Here is a 7,792-nt window from a genome sequence, read left to right as displayed (position 1 = left end):
GCCTACCTCTGCCTGCCTTCCAAGTGCTGGGATTAAAGGCATGGGCCGCCACCACCTGGCTTTAAAAAAAAAAAAAGACAGCCCTGGCTGTTATAGAACTCACTCTATAGACCAGGCTGCCCTCGCATTCACAGAGATCTGCCTGACGCTGCCTCCTGAATTGATTAAAGGTGTGAGATAGTATACCCAGCTGCCCTTGAGCCTTTTAATTCATGACCTTGCCTCAGTTTCCCAAGTACCTGTCTGCTTCCCCAGGGATTTCTTTTTCTTTTTCTTTTTCTTTTCTTTTATTTTTTTTAAAAGATTTATTTATTATACATAAGTACACTGTAGCTGTCTTCAGACACAACAGAAGAGGGCATCAGATCTCATTATGGATGGTTGTGAGCCACCATGTGGTTGCTGGGATTTGAACTCAGGACCTCTGGAAGAGCAGTCAGTGCTCTTAACCACTGAGCCATCTCTCCAGCCCTTCTTTTTCTTTTCTTTCTTTTTTTTTTTAGATTTATTTTATGTATAGCAGTACACTGTAGCTGTTTTCAGACACACCAGAGGAGGGCGTCAGATACCATTACAGATGGTCGTGAGACACCATGTGGTTGACTGGGGATTGAACTCAGGACCTCTGGAAGAGTAGTCGGTGCTCTTAACCACTGAGCCATCCCTCCAGCCCCCTCCTGGGATATCATAAAGAAAATTTTGTATATGGGATCCGGGAGGTGACTAGCAACTGTCCTGACGCTTTCTAAGTCATCAATCATTTAAATCAGTGTTAAAGTTGCCCCGCGTGGGTGGTTTCCACTGGCTCGGATGTTGAGCTTCTGGTGGTAGGCTCTGTTACCCTCAGTACCGTTTAAATCGGCTCTATTGAATTACATAGCTTCCTCTTAACACAGTCCTGGCTTCGCCCCAGGGGTTAGAGACAGTGTGGTTTTTAACATAAAGGATGCTAAGAGTTCATCCACTCCCTTAATTGTAGAGTGTCCAGGCAGAATCAGGGACATGTGGCTGGTCAGTGTCTCTCCCTGGTAGTTTCTACGGCGGGTATTACTTTTCTCGTCTGAACTCAGCAGGGAGAGGCTGGCTGAGTCAGTAGCTTCATCCACCTGGCAGTCGGGGGTTGGGGGGCGGGGGAGGGACGGCTGTGCGACAGCTCCAGTTCTCTCCCAGCAGTCTTAGCTGTGGCTTGGGCAAGACCTAGTGAAGGCACGATCTTAGTGACAGCCGCCCGGGTAGCGAGGAGACTGGCACACAAAGTTCCCTGCGGGGTTCTGGGCAGACACAAGAGAGTGAGCTTGCAAACAGTGCGCGATGGGTAGGGCAGAGCGAAAAGAAGGGGCGTGAGGCCAAATGCCTCTCTCTTCCTGGGTTGTTAGTCAGAGGGCCTCGGGGAAAATGTCAGCCATCCCGATCTGATATAATTTCAAACCCCCTGCTGGATAACTGAGCCATTTTCTGCGCGCACGGTCAGCGGCAGATTTTTTTTCTCAAGGTGAAAGCAATTAGGCCTTCGTCCCTCCCCCTCCCCCCGCTTCTCCAGCTGCTAGAAGAAAAGATGGGAGCAAAACAGTGTCTGCCTGCCAAGGTCAGCCAGGGTGCCTGGCGGCTGCAGTAATTGGTTGGCCACCTGCTCACACCTTCTCGCAGGTTGGTGGTGTCCCTCAGGGCTGAAGCAGCGAAGGGCAAGGGCAGCTGGTTTCCACTTGTCTCCAGAACAAGAAAAGGCAGCTCGCCCGTCCCGGGGCCAGGGGAATTAGCAGGAATGCTGCGAGCCAGGCCTGGACGGCACACACAGGTAGTGCGCAGATGTTCTCTACGCAGCAGAACACTCTAGAAAGTCAAGGGATTCACGCAGTTACTGTGGTACGCTTTGTCAGGAGGTCCTGGTCCCTATGGTTTGACAGTTGAAGGGAGCAGGTGGGTGGGTGCAGAGGTGAGGAGAAGAGGCCGGCCATTGACAGAGCTGCAGAGACCCACAGAGGGAAGGTTGGGATGCTAAGGAAAACCTGATCTACCACAGAAGTGAAGACAGGCCAGGGCTGGAGAGATGGCTCAGCGGTTAAGAGCACTGGCTGCTCTTCCAGAGGTCCTGAGTTCAATTCCCAGCAACCACATGGTGGCTCACAACCATTTGTAATCAGAGGGATCTGATGCCCTCTTCTGGTGTGTCTAAGAAAGAAGAAAGGAAGAAAGGAAGAAAGAAGACAGGCCATTGGGAGGGAAGCTCTATAAAAAGAGGATGAAGACCTCATAGTAGATGGTTATAAATGGGAATAGGCTGGATGGGAAACAGATGCTCCAAATTGCTTCCGCCCTTTAGCGTTGTTTTAGGTACTTTTCTACCATAATATCCAGATGGACATGTATCTCTGTCTGGCTTTTTACTGATATATATATATATATATATATATATATATATATATATATATATATATATCATGCCAGGTGTCCAGAAAGGACAGAAGAGGGCATTAGGTCTCTGGAACTAGAGTCACAGGCAGCTATAAACCACAATGTGGCAATGTGGGTGCTGCAAATTGAACCTGGGTCCTTGGTAAAAGCAACAACTGCTTTTTTCTTTTCTTTTTTTTCTAAAAGATTTATTCGTTTTATTTATATGAGCACACTGTAGCTATCTTCAAGCACACCAGAAGAGGGCATCAGATTCCATTACAAGTGGTTGTGAGCCACCGTGTGGTTGCTGGGAATTGAACTCAGGACCTCTGGAAGAGCAGTCAGTGCTCTTAACCACTGAGCCATCTCTCCAGCCCAAGTGCTCTTAGTCATTGGCCCCCGTGATACCACATTTAAAAAGGAGAGTAGAGGGCTGAAGAGATGGCCCAGCATTAAGAGCACTGGCTGCTTTTCCAGAAGTCCCAGTTTCAATTCCCTGTACCTACTGGGTGTCCCACAGCTGTTTGTAACTCCAGTCCTAGGGGATGTGATGCCCTTCTGGCTTCTATGGGTATTGAATGCACACATATGGTACACAGACATGCAGGCAGAACTCCCATACACATTAAAAATAAACATTAAACTTTAAAACAATCAAAAGGAGACCATACAACTGGGTATGGCCGCTCATGTCTTTAATCCCAGCACTCATGAGGCAGAGGCAGAAAACGCTGAGTTCAAGGCTAAGCTGGTCTACATAGTGAGTTCTAGGTCAGCCAGGGTTATAAAAGAAAAGAAAACCAACATTTATGATAAAGAAATAAGCAAGGGATGGCACATGCCTGTAATCCCAGCCTTGGAGATGTGGAAGGAGGATCAGGAATTCAAAGACAGCCTGATATACATGTGATCCCGTCTCAAAACAATCTCTGTCTCTCTGTGTCTCTCTGCCTCTCTGTCCCCCTGCCCCCCCCCCGTGCATGCATGTGAGAGTGTGTGCACACAGGTGCATGGTCAAGTGTCTTGTATTGCTCTCTGCTGTCTGCCTTCTTGCCTTGAGATGGCATCTCTCACTGAGAATGGCAGGTTCACCTTTTAGCTAGGTTGGCTGGCCAGTGAGCCCTCTAGATCTTCCGGTCTCTGTCCCCCAGTGCTGGGGTTACACACACACACAGCCACGTGTGGCTTTTTATGTGTGTGATAGGGATTCACACTCAGCTGCTCCTGCTTGCAGAGCAAACCCTCTTGGCCAACCCAGTCATCTCCCCAGTCCCAATAGACACATATTGCTCAAAGAAGAGTGGTTCTGGAGTGTACTGTGACGGGAAGGTGGCAGACTGGGAGGTCACTAGAAGCCTGTCTGCAGCCAACAGATGTTTTCAAAGGGATTATATAATGTACCTAGTCTCCTACTTGCTCCCCTCCCCTCCCCTGACTTCATAATATAGCCAGTGCCTTCCTTATACACAGTGTCTGGGAACATTTCCTCCTTCTCTTGAAGGTGGTAAGACAGAAGAAGTGATTTGTTTGTTTGTTTGTTTGTTTTAAGGTGAAACTTGAAGGATAAGGGAGATTAGCCAGACAAAGGGGCCGTTCTGTGGAGAAGGGAGCATGGGAAGGCAGCAGCAAGAGTTCCTCCCCCACCACCATCCACCACCACTGTACAGAGCCTCCAGCCTCCCCTCCAGTTTCAGCTCTCTCTGCCCCTCCCACTGCCAATTTCCCCCTCTCTAATTGGCAGGGTCTTGCAGACCTCCGTCTTGCTCTAACCCCGGGGAGCTTCATTCTTTATGCCCAAGCAACTTAGTGTTTTCCTAAACAAAGAGCCATCTACCCAGAGAAAAAAAAATGATGCCGCTCCCAGGACAGACAAAAGTAGCTGCAGGCAGTTGCGGTTTTAAATAGCAATTAGAAAAAAAAAATCTGGTGTAATGCATAAAGCACCTGGCAGTTCATAAAGGGTGGTTGTTTGTCTCCCTGATTATTTTCCATGGGCTTCTGGTTGTGTTGGCTGCGGCAAAGACCCCGCCTCCCTCCTTCCACCCCGCCTCCCTCCTGGGGAATCCTTGCTTCCCTCTAAACAGCCCATCCTTCACTAAGGCACTCAAGACGGTTACTCTGTTGGACAGAGGTAGAAGGGTGGTGAAGAATTTGAGGCTAGCCTGAGTTCCCCAGTGAAACTTTGTTTCAAACAACCAAGGGCAGGGGGTGTGGCTCAGTCGTGGAGTGCCAGGCTGAGGGGCCTCAGGATGTGCCTGTTTCTGTCCCCTAGTGCTTGGGGTTACAGGCATGTGCAGCCAGACAGACTCTGAGTTCAATCCCTAGCATTGCAAACAAACACAAGCTTTTATTTTGTGGTGCGGGAGATCAAACCTTGGGTCTCCCATATGCCCCATGCTCTCCCATTGACACTCCCCCCCCACCCCCCCACCCCCCCACCCCCACCCCGCACCTCCAGCCCTGGCTTCCACTTCTTGCTTGGCTGCTTTTAAAAAAGATGAGGGAAAGCCAGGCATGGTGGCCCATGCCTTTAATCCCAGCATCTGAGAGGAAGAGGCAGGTGGTTCTCTGTGTGTTCCAGGCCAGCCTGGTCTACAGAGTGAGCTCCAGGAAAGCCAGGGTTACTCAGAGAAACCCTGTCTTGAGTAACAAAAAACAGATTACAACTAAAAGATGGGGGACCGGAGAGACTGCCCAGCAGTTAAGAGCACTTGCTGCTCTTCAGAGGACTGGAAGTTGGTTCCTGAGGCCCCACAGTGGTTGGCTTGTGGTTGTGACTCCAGCTCCAGCGGGTCTGACACCCTCTTCTTGCCTCTGAGGGCACCCATGCCCATGTGTCAAAAAAGCACAGTAATGATGTCTGTATTTATTGTCTTTGTATCTCCAATGCTCTCAGCAAAGGCCTGGCCTAGAGCAGACACTGTGAGACGGTGTGGACTTGGGCTGTTCCAAGCTCATAGGTGGCTCGTAAGTGCTGTGGGTAAGCTTTTATCTGAGCCCCAAGGTGAATACCTCGGACAGCAGAGGGAAGATTAAAGGAAGCCTCTGGCCTTGAGTTTTTCATGATCAAGCTGGATCAAGGTATAGACTATAAAATACCTACAGCCCTTAACTCTGCACCGTCTTCGAGGGGAAGAAATGAGCCCTCACAGGTGCAGAACAGATACAGTAATATGCACTTGGCCCACGTGTGGAGGTCAGTTTTGTGAAGTTGTTTCTCTCCTTCCACCTTTTTTTTTTTTTTTTTTTTTTTTTTTATTAACTTGAATATTTCTTATATACATTTCGAGTGTTATTCCCTTTCCCGGTTTCCGGGCAAACATCCCCTCCCCCCCTTCCTTATGGGTGTTCCCCTCCCAACCTCCCCCCATTGCCGCCCTCCCCCCAACAGTCTAGTTCACTGGGGGTTCAGTCTTAGCAGGACCCAGGGCTTCCCCTTACACTGGTGCTCTTACTAGGATATTCATTGCTACCTGTGAGGTCAGAGTCCAGGGTCAGTCCATGTATAGTCTTTAGGTAGTGGCTTAGTCCCTGGAAGCTCTGGTTGCTTGGCATCTCCTTCCACCTTTATGTTGGTCACACCAGGCTTGCCCTTCAAGTGAGGGCTCAGCTATGTTTTCATGATGGTAGTAATGATAAAACTCACAGTCTTCTGCATCCTAGGCAAGCACTGAGCCCAGCTGTGTGTCAAATTCTTTATATTTTGAAACAGAAAGAAGGCATCGATTGTGAGACACCATTCAGTTGCTGGGAATTGAACTCGGGACCTCTGGAAGAGCAGTCAGTGCTCTTAACCATCTCTCCAGCCCAGAAAGCACAGATATTTTTCTTTCTCCTAAGACTTATTTATTATGTATAGCGTTCTGCCTGCCTATATGCCTGCATGCCAGAAGAGGGCACCAGACCTCATTATAGACGGTTGTGGGGAAGTGAACTCAGGACTTCTGGAAGAGCAGCCAGTAATCTTATCCCCTGAGCCATCTCTCCAGCTACATTTTTTTTTAAGATTTCTTTTTTTCAAATTTATGTTTAATTACGTGCCTGTGTGTGCCTCTGTGTGCGTGTGTGTGCGCATGTGCGTGCACTCAACTGTATGGGTGGGTGCATATGAGTATTGAACCATCTCTCCGGTCACACAAATCTTTTTTTTTTTTTGTTCTTTTTTTCGGAGCTGGGGACCAAACCCAGGGCCTTGCACTTCCTAGGCAAGCGCTCTACCACTGAGCTAAATCCCCAACCCCCACACAAATCTTAAATGACCAACTAGGTAGACTTTCACACATATCAATAACTAGGTCGAAGTTTATACCTCCATAACTACCGCCTCGGTCAAGACACAGGACCTTTATAGCACTCTAGACGGTTTCCTTCATTCCTTCCAGACTTAACTCTTCCTGCTGTAGAGGGAATTATGCCAACAGTTAGTTATACCTGTGTGGTGGCTTGTATAGGTTTGGCTCCCATAGATTTATGTGTTTCAATGCCTGGCCATAAGGAGTGGCAGTGGCACTACTAGGAGGTGTGACCTTATTGGAATAGGTATGGTTTTAAGATATATATGCTACATACATAATTATATATAATGCTATATATAAATATATAGTGAACATTTTATATATGTACATTTTGATCTGGTTTCATTTATTCAATGAAGACTCATTCATATAAGTACTTAATTCTTTGGAAGGTGGTGGGCGGATGGGTGTGGGGGTTTCTAGTCTCTCAAATGCATATGTATGAGCAAAAGGAGCGTCCTTCTGCCACCTGAAGGCTCACTAATTAAATCTGCGGAAACAAACTGACTAACAGACCAGGTGTACAGGCTATTGTGTGTATGAGAATATCACGGGGAAGGGAGAACTCAATAAGCTGCTGCGATTTAGAAACTTCTACTCACTTCACAGGAGAAGGAGATGGACCCTATAGGTAAGGAAGAGTAAATTGTTCTTTTTAGGGGGGATAAATGACCTTCAAGGATGGACAGAGAGCGGGTGGGGACAGATTGGCTGGGCTAGAGTTATAGAATCGAATCTGTTCTTCCTTCTTTTTTTAAAAAAAAAGACTTATTTTTTTTCCTCTTTTCTTTTTTTTGGAGCTGGGGATCGAACCCAGGGCCTAGCGCTTCCTAGGCAAGTGCTCTACCACTGAGCTAAATCCCCAACCCCTTATTTATTTATTATATATGAGTACACTGTCGCTGTCTTCAGACACACCAGCAGAGGGCATCGGATCCCATTACAGATGGTTGTGAGCCACCATGTGGTTGCTGGGAATTGAACTCAGGACCTCTGGAAGAGCAGTCAGTGCTCTTAACCTCTGAGCCATCTCTCCAGACCCTGTTCTTCCTTCCTATGGTCTAGCTCAATATTCCTGGTTTGGTGAGAAATCTAGGAAAGGA

This window comes from Rattus rattus, chromosome 1, assembly GCF_011064425.1.
Source record: "Rattus rattus isolate New Zealand chromosome 1, Rrattus_CSIRO_v1, whole genome shotgun sequence".
NCBI lineage: Eukaryota > Metazoa > Chordata > Mammalia > Rodentia > Muridae > Rattus > Rattus rattus.
The sequence above is the reverse complement of the archived record's forward strand: the minus strand, read 5'-3'. Positions refer to the sequence as shown.